This window comes from Triturus cristatus, chromosome 1_1 (genome assembly GCF_964204655.1).
Source record: "Triturus cristatus chromosome 1_1, aTriCri1.1, whole genome shotgun sequence".
Taxonomy (NCBI): domain Eukaryota; kingdom Metazoa; phylum Chordata; class Amphibia; order Caudata; family Salamandridae; genus Triturus; species Triturus cristatus.
Window position 1 is genome coordinate 1,051,818,871 of NC_140579.1, and position 27,459 is coordinate 1,051,846,329.

The following is a 27,459-nucleotide window of genomic DNA, read 5'->3' on the forward strand; positions in this document are numbered from 1 at the left end:
GATCGCGCCGCTGGCCACCAATGTTAGAAAGGATAGACGGACCGGGAGGGTCGGCCGGGGTCAGGAGGAGAGGTCTCCGGGGAGAGCCGTCTCCAGCGATCGTACAGATAAGTAACTTCCCCCCCCACAGACAGATACCACACACGGATAAGGTTCAGTGTTCTTTATAAGCACTTCTTAAGGTACGGTTGAATGGTACAAGGAGGTCTGGACTCAGGGGTCCCCTCGATTCAAGTCTCTCAAAGCAGGGTAAGGGGTAGCGGGACAGTCTGTCTACCAGTCAGGTAGTTTGGATGAGATGATGATTAGCTCACAATCCTCGAGCTTAGTTGGTGCGGGCCGCGGCAGCGCCAGCGGGTCCCGGAACGATGGTCGATGTACGGTCCGCGGCAGCGCCAGCAGGTCCCGGTGAGGTTGGTCGTTACAACGGGCCGCGGCAGCGCCAGCAGGTCCCGGAAAGATGGTCGATGTACGGTCCGCGGCAGCGCCAGCAGGTCCCGGTGAGGATGGTCGTTACAACGGGCCGCGGCAGTGCCAGCAGGTCCCGACGAGGATGGATGTTGTAGAAGGCCGCGGCAGCGCCAGCAGGCAGGACGATGGTTCACAAGAGCGGGCTACGGCAGCGCCAGTAGTCCGTCAAGGCTGAGTTCTCTCGGTGTCTCTCGACTCCAGGATACAACTGCCTTCCTGCTCCGGAGTTGCCCCAGTTATAGGGCAGGCGCTCTTTGATGTCCGGACCCTCGCACTTGGAGGTCGGAGGGCCCGGGATGAAGGTGTCCAGACACCCAGCAGGGGGGTGGAGCCAGCGCCTGGGGGAGCTGGGGGCGATTGGCACCTGGCGGGGGAAGAGCTCTTGACACTTCGTCCTCCCATTGACCTGCCAAGTGGTCCGCTCACCTCCTGGGTGGATGGTGGTGCCGGGATGTCGGGGCCGGTCAGGCCCGGGGTTAGGGTCGGGGCGAGGCCACGCGGCCTCGTGGTGCAGGGCCCAAGATGGCGGCTTGAACCGGCCGGGGAAGCGAGTGGGGCTGGGCCCCGTGATGAGTAGAGGTCCGAGGGCAGAAGATCCGTCGGGAGACGGGGTACGGGTGCTTTTCGTGGGTTATGCCTGGTGGGCCGGAGCTCGGGCCCTGTCGTGCGGGGAGGGAGCAAGCCCTTCGTGTGGCCTGTCCAACACACACAAACCCACAACCATACCCACACCCACAACCGCACCCACAACCACACAACCACACACACAACCACAACCACACACACAACCACACACACAACCACACACACACACAACCACACACACACACAACCACGCATACACAACCACAACACACAACCACACACACAACCATACCCACAACCACACCCACATAACCACACCCACAACCACACACACACAACCACACCCAACCACACAACCACAACCACACCCACACCCACAACCACACCCACAACCACACCCACAAAACAACACCCACACAACCACACCCAACCACACACACACACAACCATACACACAACCACACACACACAACCACACACATAACCACACACACACAACCACACACAACCACACACAACCACACAAACAACCACACACACAACCACAACCATACCCTAAACCATGCCCACACAACCACACCCACACACACACACACAACCACTCACCAACAACCACACCCATGCACCCACAACCACACCCACACACATACAACCACACCCACCCACACAACCACACCCAACCACATCCACAGAACCACATACACAACCACACACACAACCACACGCACAACCAAACCCAACCACACCCAACCACACATCCACACACACACAACCACACACACAACCACACACTCACAACCACACCCAACCACATACAAACACACACAACCACACACAAACACACACAACCACACACACACAACCACACACACAACCACACACACACCCAAAACCACAACCACAAACACACAACCACACATACAACCACACACACAACCACACACACAACCACACAAACAACCACACCCACACAACCAGAACCAACCACAACCACACAGACAAAACCACACCCACACACACACAACCACACACACAACCACAACCACACACAAAACCACACACACGACCACACAAACAACCACACCCACACAACCAGAACCAACCACAACCACACAGACACAACCACACACACAACCACACACACACAACCACACACACCCACACACACACAACCACACACACACACACAACCACACACACAACCACACACACAACCACACATACAGCCACACACACACAACCACACAAACAACCACACACACAACCACACCCACAACCACACACAACCACACCCACACAACCAGAACCACACACACAACCACACACACAACCACACACACACACAACCACACACACACACAACCACGCATACACAACCACAACACACAACCACACACACAACCATACCCACAACCACACCCACATAACCACACCCACAACCACACACACACAACCACACCCAACCACACAACCACAACCACACCCACACCCACAACCACACCCACAACCACACCCACAAAACAACACCCACACAACCACACCCAACCACACACACACACAACCATACACACAACCACACACACACAACCACACACATAACCACACACACACAACCACACACAACCACACACAACCACACAAACAACCACACACACAACCACAACCATACCCTAAACCATGCCCACACAACCACACCCACACACACACACACAACCACTCACCAACAACCACACCCATGCACCCACAACCACACCCACACACATACAACCACACCCACCCACACAACCACACCCAACCACATCCACAGAACCACATACACAACCACACACACAACCACACGCACAACCAAACCCAACCACACCCAACCACACATCCACACACACACAACCACACACACAACCACACACTCACAACCACACCCAACCACATACAAACACACACAACCACACACAAACACACACAACCACACACACACAACCACACACACAACCACACACACACCCACAACCACAACCACAAACACACAACCACACATACAACCACACACACAACCACACACACAACCACACAAACAACCACACCCACACAACCAGAACCAACCACAACCACACAGACAAAACCACACCCACACACACACAACCACACACACAACCACAACCACACACAAAACCACACACACGACCACACAAACAACCACACCCACACAACCAGAACCAACCACAACCACACAGACACAACCACACACACAACCACACACACACAACCACACACACCCACACACACACAACCACACACACACACACAACCACACACACAACCACACACACAACCACACATACAGCCACACACACACAACCACACAAACAACCACACACACAACCACACCCACAACCACACACAACCACACCCACACAACCAGAACCACACACACAACCACACATACAACCACACACACACAACCATACACACAACCACACAAACAACCACACGCACACAACCATACCCACAACCATACCCACAACTACACCACAACAACCACACCTGCACATACACACAACCATACACACACCCACACAATACCCACAACCACACCCACACCCAACCACAACCACACACACACACAACCACACATACAACCACACACACAACCACACAAACACAACCTCACAAACAACCACACACAGAACCACACACACAACCATAATGACACACACATAACCCCAACCACAACCACACACACACACACAACCATACACACAACCACACACACACAACCACACACACAACCAGAATCACACACACAACCGCACACACACAACCACACACACACCCACATGCACACAACCACACACACACAACCACACACACAACCACAAAAACAACCACACACACACAACCATACCCACAACCATACCCACAACCACACCCACACAACCACACCTGCATACCCACACAACCACACACACACAACCACACACCCACAACCACACATACACCCCCATAACCATACCCACAACCACACCCACACCCAACCACAACCACACACACACACAACCACATACACAACCACACACACAACCACACATACAACAACACACACACAACCTCACACACAACCAGAACCACACACAACCACACACAAACAACCACACACACACCCACATGCACACAACCACACATACACAACCACACACACAACCACAAAAACAACCACACAACCATACCCACAACCATAACCACAACCACATGCACACAACCACATCTGCATATACACACAACCACACACACACAACCACACACCCACAACCACACACACACACACACACAACCATACCCACAACCACACCCACACCCAACCACAACCACACACACACAACCACACACACAACCACACATACAACGACACACACACAACCTCACAAACAACCACACACACACAACCACACACACAACCACAACCACACACACAACCACAACCACACACACAACCATACACATACATAAATTCACAAACACCCACCCACCCACAACCACACCCACAACCACACCCACACAACCACAACCACACCCAACCACACCCACAACCACACACAACCACACACACACAACCACACATACACAACCACACACACAACCACACACACACAACCACTCACACACACAAGCACACATACCTAACTACATATATAACCACACACAACCACACATACAACCACAACATACAACCACGCACACAACCACACCCAACCACACACACACAACCACACCCACAACCACATACACACAACCACACACACACACAACCACACACATACACAACCACACAAAACCACACACACAACCACACATACATACACACACCCACAACCACACCTACAACCGCACTCACAACCACACAACCACACACACAACCACACACACAACCACACAAACAACCACACCCACACAACCAGAACCAACCACAACCAAAACCACACAGAGACAACCACACCCACACACACACACACAACCACACACACAACCACACCCACCCACACACACACACAACACATGCAACCACACAGACACAACCACACACACACACAACCACACACACACACAACCACACACACACAACTGTTAGAAAGGATAGACGGACCGGGAGGGTCGGCCGGGGTCAGGAGGAGAGGTCTCCGGGGAGAGCCGTCTCCAGCGATCGTACAGACAAGTAACTTTCCCCCCCACAGACAGATACCACACACGGATAAGGTTCAGGGTTCTTTATAAGCACTTCTTAGGGTACGGTTGAATGGTACAAGGAGGTCTGGACTCAGGGGTCCCCTCGATTCAAGTCTCTCAAAGCAGGGTAAGGGGTAGCGGGACAGTCTGTCTACCAGTCAGGTAGTTTGGATGAGATGATGATTAGCTCACAATCCTCGAGCTTAGTTGGTACGGGCCGCGGCAGCGCCAGCAGGTCCCGGTGGAGATGGTCGGTACACGGTCCGCGGTAGCACCAGCAGGTCCCGGAAAGATGGTCGATGTACGGTCCGCGGCAGCGCCAGCAGGTCCCGGTGAGGATGGTCGTTACAACGGGCCGCGGCAGCGCCAGCAGGTCCCGACGAGGATGGATGTTGTAGAAGGCCGCGGCAGCGCCAGCAGGCAGGACGATGGTTCACAAGAGCGGGCTACGGCAGCGCCAGTAGTCCGTCAAGGCTGAGTTCTCTCGGTGTCTCTCGACTCCAGGATACAACTGCCTTCCTGCTCTGGAGCTGCCCCAGTTATAGGTCTGGCGCCCTTTGATGTCCGGACCCTCGCACTTGGAGGTCGGGAGGTCCGGGATGAGGGAGTCCAGACACCCAGCAGGGGGGTGGAGCCAGCGCCCGGGGAGCTGGGGGGCGATCGGCACCTGGCGGGGGAGAGCCATCGATACTTCTTTCTCCCATCGACCTGCCAAGTGGTCCGTTCACCTCCTGGGTGGATGGTGGTGCCGGGATGTCGGGGCCTGGCCAGGCCCAGGGTTAGGGTCGAGCTGAGGCCACGCGGCCTCGTGGTCAAGTGTCCAAGATGGCGGCCGGGCCGGGCGAGGGAGCCGGTAGTGGTTCGGCCCCATGATACAGAGAGGTCCGGGGGCCGGAGTCCCGTCTGGGGACGGGGTGCGGGTTGTTTCTGTGGGTAACACCTGGAGGGCCGGGGCTCGGGCCCTGTCGTGCGGGGAGGGAGCAAGCCCTTTGTGTGGCCTGTCCAACATGCGTCCCTCCCAGCTGAAGGCGGGGAGAGTCACCCATCTCCTTGGGGACTCTCTTCGTCGAGGCGGAAAAAGCGGGACAGGCCATCCGCGTTGGCGTGGTCTTGGCCGGGCCGGTGCTCCACAGTGAAGTCCATTCCCTGCAGGGAAATGGACCAGCGCAAGAGTTTTGGGTTCTCTCCCCGCATCTGCATCAGCCACTGCAGGGGTCGATGGTCGGTTTGTACCCGGAAGTGGGTACCGAAGAGATAAGGCCGGAGCTTTTTGAGGGCCCACACCACTGCGAAGGCCTCCCTCTCAATGGTGCTCCAGCGCTGTTCTCGGGCCAGGAGACGTCGACTGATGAAGGCCACCGGCTGGTCATGACCTTCGGGGTTTAACTGAGAAAGGACGGCTCTGATGCCGTGGTCGGAGGCGTCGGTCTGTACTACGAATTTCCGACTGTAATCGGGGGCCTGGAGCACAGGGGCGGTGCACAGGGCGGCCTTCAGTTTCTCGAAGGCCGCTTGACAATCGGGGGTCCAGTTAATCCGCTTCGGCTGGTTCTTGGACGTGAGACCCGTGAGGGGCCCCACGATGCTGCCATAGTCTTTCACGAACCGCCGGTAGTAGCCGGTGAGCCCCAAGAAGGCTCGGACCTCGGTCTGGGTGACGGGGGGCTGCCAGGACTGGATGGCAGCAATCTTAAGTTGTAGCGGGGCCACCAGCCCGCTTCCCACTTGGTGCCCAAGGTAGGTCACAGACCCTTGGCCAATTTGGCACTTGCCGGCCTTAATTGTGAGGCCGGCCCGCTGGAGGGCCTGTAGGACCTCGTGGAGGTGACGGAGGTGGTCGGGCCAGTGGCGGCTGTATACAGCGATATCGTCCAGATAGGCAGTGCTGAACTCTTCGAGCCCCGCCAAGACCTGGTTCACGAGGCGTTGAAACGTGGCGGGGGCATTTTTCATGCCGAAGGGCATGACCTTGAATTGGTAGTGGCCATCGGGGGTAGAGAAGGCTGACCGTTCCTGAGCCCTGGGTGTGAGGCCGATCTGCCAGTAGCCCGCTGTTAGGTCGAAGATACTAAGGTAGCGGGCGGCCCCCAGCCGGTCGATCAGCTCGTCTGCTCGGGGAATCGGATGAGCGTCGGTCCGGTTGACAGCGTTCAAGCCCCGGTAGTCGACGCAGAATCTCAGTTCAGGTGCGGTGCCGGGGGCAGCGGCTTTGGGAACCAATACCACCGGACTGGCCCAGGGACTGTCCGAGGGCTCGATGACCCCGATTGTGAGCATCTTGGCCACTTCCTCCTGTATGCAGGCCCGTACCCGATCTGGTACGCGGTAGGCCCGGTGTCGGACAGGGGGGCTGTCCCCGGTGTCCACGTCGTGCAAACACCAAGGGGTGACCCCGGGGGTGAGGGAGAACAGTGTAGCGAACCGCAGCAGGAGGTTTCGGCAGCCCTGGCATTGCTCCGAAGTGAGGGCGTCAGATAGCCGGACCCCGTCCACGGAGCCGTCATTCTCCTGAGTCTTCAGAAGATCCGGAAGGGGTTTCGGAGTCTTCCTCTGCCCCACTGTCCGTAGCCATCAGGAGGCTGAGTTCTGAGCGCACAAAGTGTGGTTTGAGTCGGTTGGTGTGGAGGACCCGGAGGGGGTTCCGGGAGGTCCCCAGGTCGATGAGATAAGTGACGGGGCTTTTGCGCTCGACCACTTTGAAGGGCCCCGTCCACTTATCCTGCAAGGCACATGGTTCGGTGGGGGACATCACCCATACTTGTTGCCCAGGCTCGAACTCAACGGAGGAGGCATTGTGATCATACCACCTCTTCATGTCCTCCTGGCTGGCCTCGAGGTTCGCCTTGGCCATCCCTCTGAAGCGCCGGGTCTGATTGCGTAGGGCCAGGATGTAGTTGAAGACGTCTGGAGGGGTCTTCAGGGGGGCCATCTCCCAACCTTCTTTTACTAGGCTGAGGGGCCCTCGCACAGGGTGCCCGTTCAGGAGTTCGAAAGGGCTAAAACCGAGGGACTTCTGGGGAACTTCTCGGTAGGCGAAGAGGAGGCACGGGAGTAGTACATCCCACTGGCGACGGAGGGGCTCTTCCAATCCCCCAATCATCCCCTTGAGGGTGCGGTTAAAACGCTCCACTAGTCCGTTCCCTTGGGGGTGATAGGGGGTCGTGAATCTGTAGGTGACCCCGCATTGTTGCCAGAGGGACTTCATGTATTTGGATATAAAGTTCGTGCCTCGGTCGCTGACGACTTCTCGGGGGAAGCCTACCCGGGAGAAGATCCCCATTAGGGCCCGGCCAACCACCGGAGCTGTCACGGTCCGTAGGGGCACCGCCTCGGGGTAGCGGGTGGCATGGTCCACCAGTACTAAGATGAACCTGTGTCCTTGTGCCGTGCGGGGGTCCAGAGGCCCCACGATGTCTATCCCCACCCTCTCGAACGGGGTGGTGACCACAGGGAAGGGTTGCAGAGGGGCTTTCAGCTTCCGACCACTCTTCCCGCTGGCTTGGCATGTGGGGCAAGATCGGCAGTGGTTCAGGACGTCGTTCCTCATTTTCGGCCAGAAAAAGTGGGTCACTAGGCGGCTGTACGTTTTATCCTGGCCCAGGTGTCCAGCCAGGGGGACATCGTGGGCCAGGTTGAGCAGAAAGTCTCTGAAGCGGAGAGGTACCACCAGTACTCGACCGGCCCCCAGCTCGGCGATTCTTTGCTCGCTGTATAGCAGGTCGTTATCCCAGTAGACCCAGTGAGTTCCGGTGGAGTCCCCTGCGTTCTGGGCGCTGGCTTGTTGGCGGAGTTCCTCGAGGGAGGGACAGGTCTTTTGTTCCTGGCGGAACTGTTCTTGGGTGGGCCCCCCTTCTTGACGCCACTGAGCCAGGTCAGGAAGGTCCTGGGGTTGCGCGTCCCCTTCGGTCGTCGGGTCTGGGAGGCTGGCCTCGTCGTTGTCTTCTACTGGGGCGACCGGGGGCGGAGGTGCTGGCCATTCTGGTTCTTCTGATCGAGGGACGGCACGGGCGGCCATGGACCGGGTGGTTATGCAGGCCCAGTCCGGGAGGCCCAGCATCCCCAGGTGCTCTCTTCTCTCAACGGTGGCCCACGGGGAACTCTCGAGGTCATTCCCCAGGAGGCAGTCCACGGGGGCATCGTCCCGGACCGTCACCTTCAACAGGCCGGAGACCCCTCCCCATTCGAATGGGACGCAGGCCATTTGACACATACTTTCAGAGTTGTCTGCCGAGCGGACGGGGCAGAGAATGTTCGGCAGGATCTGCTCGGGCTTCACCAGGTGACAGCGGACGGCCGTCACACTGGCGCCTGTGTCACGCAAGGCCTCGGCTCGCTGTCCATTAATGGTCACCCACTGACCGTATTTCCTGGTGTTAGCGGGTAGGGGAGCCCGCGGGACCATGTCTCTTCCCCCTAAGCACGCCAGGACCATGGCGGCCGGTTCCCACTCTCGCTGGGCCGGCTCATACTCCTCTGGTTCCTCCAATGATCGCTCTTCCCCCAGGGCGGCGGCAGCTACCTGGCGGGGCTTGGGTGTTTGGTTCTGCGGGCAGCTCGGGTCATTGGCGTAGTGGCCGACTCGCTGGCATCGGTGGCACGTGACGTTGGCTCGGACCCCAGAACGCCACGGGGGGTTGCCCCGACCGGCCGGAGCCGGGGTGCTGGCCACGGGTGTTGCGGGCAAGGCGTCTCTCCCTCGCCCCTGGCCCCCTCCTCCTCCCCGAGGACGGTGCCGGCCTTGGTTGTTTCTGTTCTGTTCGTGTGGCCCCCTCCGGCCCACTCGGGTGCTTTCCCATCGGTCAGCTTCGGCGGCGAGCTGCCGGGGGTCAGTCAGCTTACTGTCGAGGAGGTGCTGCCTGAGCTCGACGAAGCAGTTGTTCGACAGGTGCTCCCATACCATCAGGTTAAAGAGTTGTTCGTAGGTGGTGACCTGGCTCCCCTTTATCCAACCCTCGAAGGCACGGCTGAAATAGTTCACGTATTCTACCCAAGTTGTACCTGGGATCCGGGTGCAATCTCTGAACCTCTGGCGGTACATCTCGGGTGTGAGGCCGTAGCGGGTGAGGAGGGCAGCCTTCATGTGGTCGTAGGACGACATTTGGTGATCTGGGAGCTGCAGTAGGGCATCGCGACCCTTGTTGATAAACCTCCCCCAAAGTCCGGCTCCCCAATCACTCCGGTCGATCCGGTGGGAGGTCATGGCGATCTCGTAGGCTTTAAACCACTGTTGTATGTCGTCTTCTCGGACATACTCGCGGACAACATCCTTGGGGATGTGGACTTTTTTCTCGGTTGGCCCCGGGGTGTGTGGTCGCTCAGGCACCCCCAGTTCCTTATTCTGTTTCCGAAGTTCTATTTCCGCCAGTTTGCGCTCGTGCTCGAGCGTTATTTTTTTCTCCTCCAGCTCTCTCTGTCTCTGTTTCTCTTCTCGTTCATCTCGGAGCCGCATGTGCTCGAGGTTGAGTTTCTGTTCAGCTAACTTGAGTTCCCCATCCATCTTGAGTCGTGCCATTTCCAACTCGTGCAATCTGGTTCTTTCTCTTTCTCGGATCTCCTCCTGCGAGAGGCCCGTTCCCCGCTCCTCGGGAGCCGTGGCGTTCCCCTCTGGTGTGATGCTGCTTTGGTCGGAGGGTCCGGCGACCCCAGTTTCTGTCCACGACTCTAGGGCGTGCTTTAGATCATCTTTGGTACTCAGGCCGGTGGTAGCAATGCCAAGTTCTATGCAGAATTGTCTCAGTTCGCGGTGGTTGTATTCTTCTAATTTATCCATTTGGAATTTCTCGGTGGAGTTGCTATCTTTGGCTGACATCGTGTTTTTGTCGTGGGGTGAGCTACTCTCTGTACGATTACGCGTTGATTCGGATCGCGCCGCTGGCCACCAATGTTAGAAAGGATAGACGGACCGGGAGGGTCGGCCGGGGTCAGGAGGAGAGGTCTCCGGGGAGAGCCGTCTCCAGCGATCGTACAGACAAGTAACTTTCCCCCCCACAGACGGATACCACACACGGATAAGGTTCAGGGTTCTTTATAAGCACTTCTTAGGGTACGGTTGAATGGTACAAGGAGGTCTGGACTCAGGGGTCCCCTCGATTCAAGTCTCTCAAAGCAGGGTAAGGGGTAGCGGGACAGTCTGTCTACCAGTCAGGTAGTTTGGATGAGATGATGATTAGCTCACAATCCTCGAGTTTAGTTGGTACGGGCCGCGGCAGCGCCAGCAGGTCCCGGTGGAGATGGTCGGTACACGGTCCGCGGTAGCACCAGCAGGTCCCGGAAAGATGGTCGATTTACGGTCCGCGGCAGCGCCAGCAGGTCCCGGTGAGGATGGTCGTTACAACGGGCCGCGGCAGCGCCAGCAGGTCCCGACGAGGATGGATGTTGTAGAAGGCCGCGGCAGCGCCAGCAGGCAGGACGATGGTTCACAAGAGCGGGCTACGGCAGCGCCAGTAGTCCGTCAAGGCTGAGTTCTCTCGGTGTCTCTCGACTCCAGGATACAACTGCCTTCCTGCTCTGGAGCTGCCCCAGTTATAGGTCTGGCGCCCTTTGATGTCCGGACCCTCGCACTTGGAGGTCGGGAGGTCCGGGATGAGGGAGTCCAGACACCCAGCAGGGGGGTGGAGCCAGCGCCCGGGGGAGCTGGGGGGCGATCGGCACCTGGCGGGGGAGAGCCATCGATACTTCTTTCTCCCATCGACCTGCCAAGTGGTCCGTTCACCTCCTGGGTGGATGGTGGTGCCGGGATGTCGGGGCCTGGCCAGGCCCAGGGTTAGGGTCGAGCTGAGGCCACGCGGACTCGTGGTCAAGTGTCCAAGATGGCGGCCGGGCCGGGCGAGGGAGCCGGTAGTGGTTCGGCCCCATGATACAGAGAGGTCCGGGGGCCGGAGTCCCGTCTGGGGACGGGGTGCGGGTTGTTTCTGTGGGTAACACCTGGAGGGCCGGGGCTCGGGCCCTGTCGTGCGGGGAGGGAGCAAGCCCTTCGTGTGGCCTGTCCAACACAACCACACACACAACCACACACACAGCCATACACACACAACCACACAAACAACCACACACACACAACCACACCCACAACCACACACAACCAGAACCACACACACAACCACACATACAACCACACACACACAACCACACACACAACCACACAAACAACCACACACACACAACCATACCCACAACCATACCCACAACCACACCACAACAACTACACCTGCACATACACACAACCATACACACACCCCCACAACCATACCCACAACCACACCCACACCCAACCACAACAACACACACACACACAACCACACACACAACCACACACACAACCACACAAACACAACCTCACACACACACAACCATACACATAACCACACGCACACAACCACACACACAACCAGAACCACACATACAACCAAACACACACAACCACACACACACACCCTCATGCACATAACCACACACACACAACCACACACACAACCACACACACAACCACACACACAACCACACACACAACCACAACCACACACAACCACACCCACAACCACACACAACCACACACACACAACCACACATACACAACCACACACACAACCACACACACACAACCACACACACAAGCACACACACCTAACTACACATACAACCACACACACAACCACACATACAACCACAACATACAACCACGCACACAACCACACCCAACCACACACACACAACCACACCCACAACCACATACACACAACCACACACACACACAACCACACACCTACACAACTACACAAAACCACACACACAACCACACATACATACACACACCCACAACCACACCCACAACCGCACTCACAACCACACAACCACACACACAACCACACACACAACCACACAAACAACCACACCCACACAACCAGAACCAACACAAACCAAAACCACACAGACACAACCACACCCACACACACACAACCACACACACAACCACACCCACCCACACACACACACAACACATGCAACCACATAGACACAACCACACACACACACAACCACACACACACACAACCACACACACACAACCACACACACAACCACACACACAGCCACACACACACAACCACACAAACAACCACACACACACAACCACACCCACAACCACACACAACCGGAACCACACACACAACCACACATACAACCACACACACACAACCACACACACAACCACACAAACAACCACACACACACAACCATACCCACAACCATACCCACAACCACACCACAACAACCACACCTGCACATACACACAACCATACACACACCCCCACAACCATACCCACAACCACACCCACACCCAACCACAACCACACACACACACACAACCACACACACAACCACACACACAACCAGAACCACACATACAACCACACACACACAACCACACACACACACCCACATGCACACAACCACACACACACAACCACAACACAACCACGAAAACAACCACACACACACAACCATACCCACATCCATACCCACAACCACACCCACACAACCACACCTGCATACACACACAACCACACCCCCACAACCACCCCCACACCCCCACAACCATACCCACAACAACACCCACACCCAACCACAACCACACACACACACAACCACACACACAACCACACATACAACGACACACACACAACCTCACAAACACAACCACACACACAACCACAACCACACACACAACCCCAACCACAACCACAACCATACACACAACCACACTCACACAACCACACAGATAACCACAGCCACATGCACAACACACACAACCACACACAACACACAAAATCACACACACAACCACACACACAATCACAACCACTCACACAACCACATACACAGCCACACACAACACCACACAACCACACACACAACCACACACAACCATGCACACACACAACCACACCCAACTTCACCCAACAACACAACCACACCCACAACCACACACACACAACCACAATCACACACAACCACAACCACACACACAACCACACAACCAAATACACACATCCACACACACACAACCACACACACACCACACACACAACCACAACATACAACCACACACACAACTACACATACAGAACCACACCCATAACCACACACACAACCACAACCACAGAACACACAACCATACACATACAACCACACAAACAACCACACACACAACCACATCCACAACCACACACAACCACACACACAACCACAACCACATACACAACCACACACACACAACCACACACACAACCACACACACAACCACACACACACAACCACACACACAACCACACACACAACCACACCCACAACCATACCCTCAACCACACCCACACAACCATACCCACACACGCATACATACACCCACACAACCACACACCCACAACCACACCCACACAACCACAACCACACCCACACAACCACACCCGCACAACCACACCCAACCACACCCACAGAACCACACACACAACCATGCACACAACCACACACAACAACACATACACAACCACACATACACAACCACACACACACAACCACACACACAAACACAGACACACACACTACCACACACACACAACTATACACACACAACCACACACACAACCACACATACAACCACAACATACAAGCACACACACAACCACACACCCACAACCACACACACAACCACACACACACAACCATACACAACCACACATACACACACAAACCCACAACCATACCCACACCCACAACCGCACCCACAACCACACAACCACACACACAACCTCAACCACACACACAACCACACACACAACCACACACACACACAACCACACACACACACAACCACGCATACACAACCACAACACACAACCACACACACAACCATACCCACAACCACACCCACATAACCACACCCACAACCACACAAACACAACCACACCCAACCACACAACCACAACCACACCCACACCCACAACCACACCCACAACCACACCCACAAAACAACACCCACACAACCACACCCAACCACACACACACACAACCATACACACAACCACACACACACAACCACACACATAACCACACACACACAACCACACACAACCACACACAACCACACAAACAACCACACACACAACCACAACCATACCCTAAACCATGCCCACACAACCACACCCACACACACACACACAACCACTCACCAACAACCACACCCATGCACCCACAACCACACCCACACACATACAACCACACCCACCCACACAACCACACCCAACCACATCCACAGAACCACATACACAACCACACACACAACCACACGCACAACCAAACCCAACCACACCCAACCACACATCCACACACACACAACCACACACACAACCACACACTCACAACCACACCCAACCACATACAAACACACACAACCACACACAAACACACACAACCACACACACACAACCACACACACAACCACACACACACCCACAACCACAAACACACAACCACACATACAACCACACACACAACCACACACACAACCACACAAACAACCACACCCACACAACCAGAACCAACCACAACCACACCGACAAAACCACACCCACACACACACAACCACACACACAACCACAACCACACACAAAACCACACACACGACCACACAAACAACCACACCCACACAACCAGAACCAACCACAACCACACAGACAGAACCACACACACAACCACACACACACAACCACACACACCCACACACACACAACCACACACACACACACAACCACACACACAACCACACACACAACCACACATACAGCCACACACACACAACCACACAAACAACCACACACACAACCACACACACAACCACACACAACCACACCCACACAACCAGAACCACACACACAACCACACATACAACCACACACACACAACCATACACACAACCACACAAACAACCACACGCACACAACCATACCCACAACCATACCCACAACTACACCACAACAACCACACCTGCACATACACACAACCATACACACACCCACACAATACCCACAACCACACCCACACCCAACCACAACCACACACACACACAACCACACATACAACCACACACACAACCACACAAACACAACCTCACAAACAACCACACACAGAACCACACACACAACCATAATGACACACACATAACCCCAACCACAACCACACACACACACACAACCATACACACAACCACACACACACAACCACACACACAACCAGAATCACACACACAACCGCACACACACAACCACACACACACCCACATGCACACAACCACACACACACAACCACACACACAACCACAAAAACAACCACACACACACAACCATACCCACAACCATACCCACAACCACACCCACACAACCACACCTGCATACCCACACAACCACACACACACAACCACACACCCACAACCACACATACACCCCCACAACCATACCCACAACCACACCCACACCCAACCACAACCACACACACACACAACCACATACACAACCACACACACAACCACACATACAACGACACACACACAACCTCACACACAACCAGAACCACACACAACCACACACAAACAACCACACACACACCCACATGCACACAACCACACATACACAACCACACACACAACCACAAAAACAACCACACAACCATACCCACAACCATAACCACAACCACATGCACACAACCACATCTGCATATACACACAACCACACACACACAACCACACACCCACAACCACACACACACACACACACAACCATACCCACAACCACACCCACACCCAACCACAACCACACACACACAACCACACACACAACCACACATACAACAACACACACACAACCTCACAAACAACCACACACACACAACCACACACACAACCACAACCACACACACAACCACAACCACACACACAACCATACACATACATAAATTCACAAACACCCACCCACCCACAACCACACCCACAACCACACCCACACAACCACAACCACACCCAACCACACCCACAACCACACACAACCACACACACACAACCACACATACACAACCACACACACAACCACACACACACAACCACACACACACACAAGCACACATACCTAACTACATATATAACCACACACAACCACACATACAACCACAACATACAACCACGCACACAACCACACCCAACCACACACACACAACCACACCCACAACCACATACACACAACCACACACACACACAACCACACACATACACAACCACACAAAACCACACACACGACCACACATATATACACACACCCACAACCACACCTACAACCGCACTCACAACCACACAACCACACACACAACCACACACACAACCACACAAACAACCACACCCACACAACCAGAACCAACCACAACCAAAACCACACAGAGACAACCACACCCACACACACACACACAACCACACACACAACCACACCCACCCACACACACACACAACACATGCAACCACACAGACACAACCACACACACACACAACCACACACACAACCACACACACACAACCACACACACAACCACACACACAGCCATACACACACAACCACACAAACAACCACACACACACAACCACACCCACAACCACACACAACCAGAACCACACACACAACCACACATACAACCACACACACACAACCACACACACAACCACACAAACAACCACACACACACAACCATACCCACAACCATACCCACAACCACACCACAACAACTACACCTGCACATACACACAACCATACACACACCCCCACAACCATACCCACAACCACACCCACACCCAACCACAACAACACACACACACACAACCACACACACAACCACACAAACACAACCTCACACACACACAACCATACACATAACCACACGCACACAACCACACACACAACCAGAACCACACATACAACCAAACACACACAACCACACACACACACCCTCATGCACATAACCACACACACACAACCACACACACAACCACACACACAACCACACACACAACCACACCCACAACCATACCCTCAACCACACCCACACAACCATACCCACAGACGCATACATACACACACACAACCACACACCCACAACCACACCCACACACCCACAACCACACCCACACAACCACACCCGCACAACCACACCCAACCACACCCAAAGAACCACACACACAACCATACACACAACCACACACAACCACACATACACAACCACACATACACAACCACACACACACAACCACACACACAAACACAGACACACACACTACCACCCACACACAACTATACACACACAACCACACACACAACCACACATACAACCACAACATACAAGCACACACACAACCACACACACACAACCACACACACAACCACACACACACAACCACACACAACCACACATACACACACAAACCCACAACCATACCCACACCCACAACCGCACCCACAACCACACAACCACACACACAACCACAACCACACACACAACCACACACACAACCACACACACACAACCACACACACACACAACCACGCATACACAACCACAACACACAACCACACACACAACCATACCCACAATCACACCCACATAACCACACCCACAACAACACACACACAACCACACCCAACCACACAACCACACACACACCCACAACCACACCCACAACCACACCCACAAAACAACACCCACACAACCACACACAACCACACACACACACAACCATACACACAACCACACACACACAACCACACACATAACCACACACACACAACCACACACAACCACACAAACAACCACACACACAACCACAACCATACCCTAAACCATGCTCACACAACCACACCCACACACACACAACCACTCACCAACAACCACACCCATGCACCCACAACCACACCCACACACATACAACCACACCCACCCACACAACCACACCCAACCACATCCACAGAACCACACACAGAACCACACACACAACCACACGCACAACCAAACCCAACCACACCCAACCACACATCCACACACACAACCACACACACAACCACACACTTACAACCACACCCAACCACATACAAACACACACAACCACACACAAACACACACAACCACACACACACAACCACACACACAACCACACACACACCCACAACTACAACCACAAACACACAACCACACATACAACCACATACACAACCATACACACAACCACACAAACAACCACACCCACACAACCAGAACCAACCACAACCACACAGACACAACTACACCCACACACACACAACCACACACACAACCACAACCACACAACCACACACAAAACCACACACACGACCACACAAACAACCACACCCACACAACCTGAACCAACCACAACCACACAGACACAACCACACACACAACCACACACACACAACCACACACACCCACACACACACAACCACATACACACACAACCACACACACACAACCACACACACAACCACACAAACAACCATACACACAACCACACCCACAACCACACACAACCACACCCACACAACCAGAACCACACACACAACCACACATACAACCACACACACACAACCATACACACAACCACACAAACAACCACAAGCAAACAACCATACCCACAACCATACCCACAACCACACCACAACATACACACAACCATATACACACCCCCACAATACCCACAACCATACCCACACCCAACCACAACCACACACACACACACACAACCACATACACAACCACACACACAACCACACAAACACAACCTCACAAACAACCACACACAGAACCACACACACAACCATAACGACACACACATAACCCCAACCACAACCACACACACACACACAACCATACACACAACCACACACACACAACCACACACACAACCAGAACCACACACACAACCGCACACACACAACCACACACACACCCACATGCACACAACCACACACACACACAACCACACACACAACCACAAAAACAACCACACACACACAACCATACCCACAACCATACCCACAACCACACCCACACAACCACACCTGCATACCCACACAACCACACACACACAACCACACACCCACAACCATACACACACCCCCACAACCATACCCACAACCACACCCACACCCAACCACAACCACACACACACACAACCACACACACAACCACACACACAACCACACATACAACGACACACACACAACCTCACACACAACCAGAATCACACACAACCACACACAAACAACCACACACACCCACATGCACACAACCACATATACACAACCACACACACAACCACAAAAACAACCACACACACACAACCATACCCACAACCATAACCACAACCACACCCACACAACCACACCTGCATACACACACAACCACACACACATAACCACACACCCACAACCACACACACACACACACAACCATATCCACAACCACACCCACACCTAACCACAACCACACACACACACAACCACACACACAACCACACATACAACTACACACACACAACCTCACACAAACAACCACACACACACAACCACACACACAACCACAACCACACACACAACCACAACCACACACACACAACCACACACACAACCACACATACAGCCACACACACACAACCACACAAACAACCACACACACAACCACACCCACAACCACACACAACCACACCCACACAACCAGAACCACACACACAACCACACATACATCCACACACACACAACCATACACACAACCACACAAACAACCACACGCACACAACCATACCCACAACCATACCCACAACCACACCACAACAACCACACCTGCACATACACACAACCATACACACACCCCCACAATATCCACAACCACACCCACACCCAACCACAACCACACACACACACACACAACCACACACACAACCACACACACAACCACACAAACACAACCTCACAAACAACCACACATAGAACCACACACACAACCATAACACCCACATAACCCCAACCACAACCACACACACACATACAACCATACACACAACCATACACACACAACCACACACACAACCAGAACCACACACACAACCGCACACACACAACCAGAACCACACACACAACCGCACACACACAACCACACACACACAACCACACACACAACCACACACACAACCACACACACACAACCATACCCACAACCATACCCACAACCACACCCACACAACCACACCTACATACCCACACAACCACACACACACAACCACACCCCCACAACCACACACACACCCCCACAACCATACCCACAACCACACCCACCCAACCACAACCACACACACACACAACCACACACATAACCACACATACAATGACACACACACTACCTCACAAACAACCACACACACACAACCACACACACAACCACAACCACACACACAACCCCAACCACAACCACACACACAACCATACACACAACCACACTCACACAACAACACACACAACCACAGCCACATACACAACACACACAACCACACACACAACACACAAATTCACACACACAACCACACACACACAACCACAACCACTCACACAACCACACACACAACCACAACCACTCACACAACCACATACACAATCACACACATACACAACCACAACACACAACCACACACACAACCATACCCACAACCACACCCACATAACCACACCCACAACCACACACACACAACCACACACAACCACACAAACAACCACACACACAACCACTCCCACAACCATACCCTAAACCACGCCCACACATCCACACCCACACACACACACAACCACTCACCCACAATGTTGGACCCGACCTCGTGGCGTGGTCCTGACTTCCCTGGGGTTGGGCCCGTTCCCCGCCCTGGCCTCCACGGGCCACCCGTTCGAGCCGCACGAGGTCGCATACACCTCGGGGCTCCACCATTTTGTTGCCTGCCACGTGACCCTGCACACCAGTCCACCTGACTCCGCTCAACCCGGCCTCGGCCCCAGCGAGGCCCAGACATTGAGGCACCAAGAACTGGCCAGGGGGTATCACGTGAACACCTCATCGCCCTGGCGGAGGGCGGTATCAATGGGACCCCCAACCGTCCCCCCACACCGAGGTGCGATCGGCCTCCATCTCTCCTGGGCCCGGCGCCTCTCCTGCTGGGCGTCTGGCCGCTCCCAACCCGGCCTCTCCGCCCCTCCGGGCGCAAGGGTCCGGACTTCAAAGGGCTCCAGGCCTATATCTGGGGCGACCCCGCAACAGACCGGCAGTTGTATCCCGGAGTCGAGAGCCCTGCTGATTGAATCGCGGCCGACCCTACGGAGAAGAACTCTTGCTTGAAACCACCACGAGCCCTGCAGACTGCGTCGTGGCTCCTTCTTGCTGAAACCTTGAAGCCCCCTGGAACATCGTGGCCCTGCTGACGCTGTCGCGGCCCAACCTCGCTGAAACCTCCCTCGGAGCCCTGCTGACGACGTCGCGGCTCGAGCTGAGCAGAAACCATCTTGAGAGCCCCGCTGACCTGGTCGCGGCTCTCCACGAACTGAACGCCAGAGCCCTGCTGACGCCGTCGCGGCTCTACCCCTCCGATTTCCGGAGGCCCTCCAGCTTGAGGATAAGAACTGGGCCCCAGGTACCCTCGTACCAAGCTCCTGCCAAGGACTGTCCTGCTACCCCTTCCCTTCTAAAGAGACACTGAGACTTTTGTGGATCCCTTGATCCCTTTTCGTGTAAATATTGATCCCGTAACCTTTAAGTGCTGATAAAGAATTGCTCGTCTTGAGGCAACCTCCTTGAGTCCTGTGTGCTGGTGTTACTGTGCTAGTACATAATAGGAGAAGGATCTCCCAGGAGGCTTCTCTGCAGCGCTCGGCTACTTCGTACAGTGTGGGGGCCCCTCTGGGTGGTCTCTCCGACTCCCCGAGGTCCGCCTTCCAACATTTGGTGGCCAGCGGCGGGATCCGAGCCGAACGCAGTACGTACCAGCCAGTAACCCACTAGCTACCCATCCAGACAAACAGAAGTCATGAGCAACCAAGGAAACAACGCGACCACGGAGTTCCAGCCCGAACGGTTGGAGGAATACACGCACAAAGAATTGAAACAGTTCTGCAAGGACAAAGGCCTTGCAACCACCGGCCTAGGTACCAAAGAGGAGATGCAGAAAGCCCGAGGACCTGGCTGGAGGCCGAGGCAGGCCACTCCCAGGAAGAAGGTCCCCTGCCCCTGACGGTGGCCACATCAACCGCACCGACGCCGGCAACCGGAGTAGGAAAGAGCCTAGAAACCGGCCTCTCCGAAGAGGAGATACGAGAGCGGGAGAAGGTCCGGAACCACGAACTAGAGCTCGCACGACTGCGGCTGGATGGCGAACTCCAGCTGGCGGAAAAGAAACTGGCCCTAGAGCAGCTACGGCTACAAGAGGAGATAGAAGAGAAGAGACGGCACCGAGAGTTGGAGGAAAAAAGACTGACCCTTGAGCACGAGCGAAGTCTCAAAGAGCTCGAAATCAAGGCAAAGAACGGGGGGACCGACACCCCCAGTAATAGAGACACCCTACCGCCTGCCGAGGCCAAGGTACATATCCCGAAAGATGTCGTCAGGGAGTACTATAAGAATGACGACATCCAACAATGGTTCAAGGCATACGAGGTGGCCATGACCTCCCACCGGGTGCCCCGAAAGGACTGGGGCGCCGGCCTGTGGGGTCGGTTCCTGAGTGAAGGTCGAGACACACTGCTTCAGCTGCCAGAGGAGGTGATGACCTCCTACGACCACATGAAGGAGGCCCTGCTCACCCGCTACGGGCTAACCGCGGAAATGTACCGCCAGCGGTTCAGAGACTGCAAGAAGATCCCGGGTACTACCTGGGTGGAATATGTGGACTTTTTCAGCCGGGCCCTAGAAGGATGGATCAAGGGTAGCAAAGTCACCACCTACGGGCAGCTGGTCGACCTCATTGTTTGGGAACATCTCTCCAACAATTGCTTCGTGGAGCTAAGGCAACACCTCCTCGACAGCAAGATGACCGACCCACGAAAACTCGCCGTCGAGGCCGATCGATGGGTCAACACCCGAGTCCCCCGGAACTCGATGGGGGAGTACCAGAGGAACCCCACCGGACCTCCCCGGTGGAGGGGGAGGGCCGAACAGGAACCGGGACCCCCCCGCCGGGGCCCCCAGGAGCCCACCTCGAGGGCCGCTGCAGCAACCCCTCTCCCCGAGCATAGCCCGAAGAGGGGCGACCCCAGCCAGAACCGGACCACGGCCCCCAGTAACATGCTACGGCTGCCAACAAACCGGACACTATGCCAGCGATCCGGTCTGCCCCCTGAACCGAAGAAGCGGGGCCGGCGGGCCCCCGCCCCGACAGCTGGCGGCCGCCGCCCTGGGGGAAGGAGAAGAAGAAGAAGAGACCCTCGACCGAGGAACCACCGAATGGGAACCGGCGGCCATGTCCCTGGTCTGCCTGGGCAGCCGAGAAATGGTGCCCCGCACCCCCATCCCAAACAACACCCAGAAGTACCGGCAGCAGGTCACCGTCAATGGACAACGGGCCGAAGCCCTTCGTGACACCGGCGCCAGTGTCACCGCTGTCCGCTGCCACCTGGTGACCCCCGAACAGATCCTACCCAATGTGCTGTGCCCCGTACGGACGGCCGACAACAGCGAAAGCCTGTGCCAGATGGCCCTGGTCCCCTTCGAGTGGGGAGGGGTGACAGGCCTACTAAAAGTGACTGTCCGCGACGATGCACCAGTAGACTGCCTCCTGTGGAATGACCTGGAGAGTTCCCCCTGGGCTCAGGTGGAGCGACGAGAGCACCTCCGAATGCTGGGACTATCCGAATGGGCCTGCGCCATCACCCGGTCCATGACCGCCCAGGCCCCCCGCTCGTCCTTGGCCCCCGGTGCCGCCCAGCCCGAGGGGCTCGCACCACCCACCGCCTGCAGCGAGGGGGAGGCGGATACCGACACTGGACCTACTGAACCCTCCCCTGAAGAGATTGCTTCCCTCGGCGCCCTACCAGAACTTGCACAATGGCGCCACGAAGGGGGCCCCACCCGTGAGCAGTTCCAGCAAGAACAGCAGTCCTGTCCCTCTCTCGAAGGGGTCCGACAACAAGCGTCCGCACAAGCCAACGGGGACCAGACCGGCACCCACTGGGTCTACTGGGCCAAGGGCCTGTTGTACAGTGAACAGAAAGTGGCAGAACTCGGGGCCAGCCGCGTGTTGGTGGTCCCCCTCCGCTTCCGGGAGTTCCTTCTCAACCTGGCACATGACGTGCCCCTCGCCGGACACCTCGGGCAAGACAAAACTTACAGCCGTCTGGTGACCCACTTCTACTGGCCCCGGATGCGGAGAGACATGGACAACCACTGCCGGTCCTGCCGGACCTGCCAAGCCAGCGGGAAGACGGGGGGTCGGGTCAAGGCCCCCCTCCAGCCCTTTCCAGCCGTCAGCACCCCGTTCGAACGGGTCGGGATCGACATCGTGGGGCCCCTGGACCCCCGGACCGCCCTGGGCACCGCTTCATCCTGGTCCTCGTGGACCACGCCACCAGGTACCCGGAGGCGGTCCCGCTAAGAACTGTAACGGCCCCCGTGGTAGGCCGGGCCTTGATGGGGATCTTCTCCCGAGTGGGATTCCCCCGCGAAGTGGTGAGCGACAGGGGCACAAACTTCATCTCCAAGTACATGCGGTCCCTGTGGCAGCAGTGCGGGGTCACGTACAAATTCACAACCCCCTATCACCCTCAGGGGAACGGGCTGGTCGAGCGCTTTAACAGAACCCTGAAGGGGATGATTCAGGGCTTGGAAGAGCCCCTCCGGCGGAGATGGGATGTCCTACTACCATGCCTCCTGTTCGCCTATCGGGAGGTCCCGCAGAAGTCCCTGGGGTTCAGCCCGTTTGAACTATTGTACGGACATCCGGTCCGCGGACTGCTCAGCCTGGTCAAGGAGGGCTGGGAGACGAAGCTCCAAGGCGCCCCTCCTGACGTCTACCGATACCTCCTGACCCTACGAAACCAGACCTGCAAGTTCCGAGCCATGGCCGAAGCCAACCTCGAGGCCAGCCAGGAGGACATGAAGCGGTGGTACGATCGGAACACCTCTACCATCGAGTTCGAGCCAGGCCAGCGAGTCTGGGTCATGGCCCCTGTTGAGCCCTGCGCCATCCAGGACAAGTGGACTGGGCCGACCAGGAGCAGCCACAGACACTGCTCCTGGTCGGTGACTGTATGTTTTTGTCTCTACAGCACCCCCATTTCTTTAACCCTCGCCATACGTGTAATGTATGAATTTGTCATAGGGGACTCATGAATTTTAAAGTGCATTTTACATTGTTTACATTGTTTTTAAAATTTGCATCGTTTGCTGTGTGTGTACACTGTTAAATTATCTGGGTCAGAATTCCATTACTTACTGCCCTTGCTCATTTGCTCACCTGCTTCTACTTGTACCGGCCGGTCCCCGTTCCGCCACGGCTTGTGCCGATTGTTGCGGAGGGACGTGAGGCCCTTTTCGTTTGTCTAGGGCGGACGAATAACCTCTGGCTAACTAGGTTAACGCTCTAGTGTTCATTTTAGAAGCACGCCCCGCCCTTCTTTGCCTACTTAACGCGGCCCAGGGCGTGGACGCGCGCAGCCACAGACACTGCTCCTGGTCGGTGACTGTATGTTTTTGTCTCTACAGCACCCCCATTTCTTTAACCCTCGCCATACGTGTAATGTATGAATTTGTCATAGGGGACTCATGAATTTTAAAGTGCATTTTACATTGTTTACATTGTTTTTAAAATTTGCATCGTTTGCTGTGTGTGTACACTGTTAAATTATCTGGGTCAGAATTCCATTACTTACTGCCCTTGCTCATTTGCTCACCTGCTTCTACTTGTACCGGCCGGTCCCCGTTCCGCCACGGCTTGTGCCGATTGTTGCGGAGGGACGTGAGGCCATTTTCGTTTGTCTAGGGCGGACGAATAACCTCTGGCTAACTAGGTTAACGCTCTAGTGTTCATTTTAGAAGCACGCCCCGCCCTTCTTTGCCTACTTA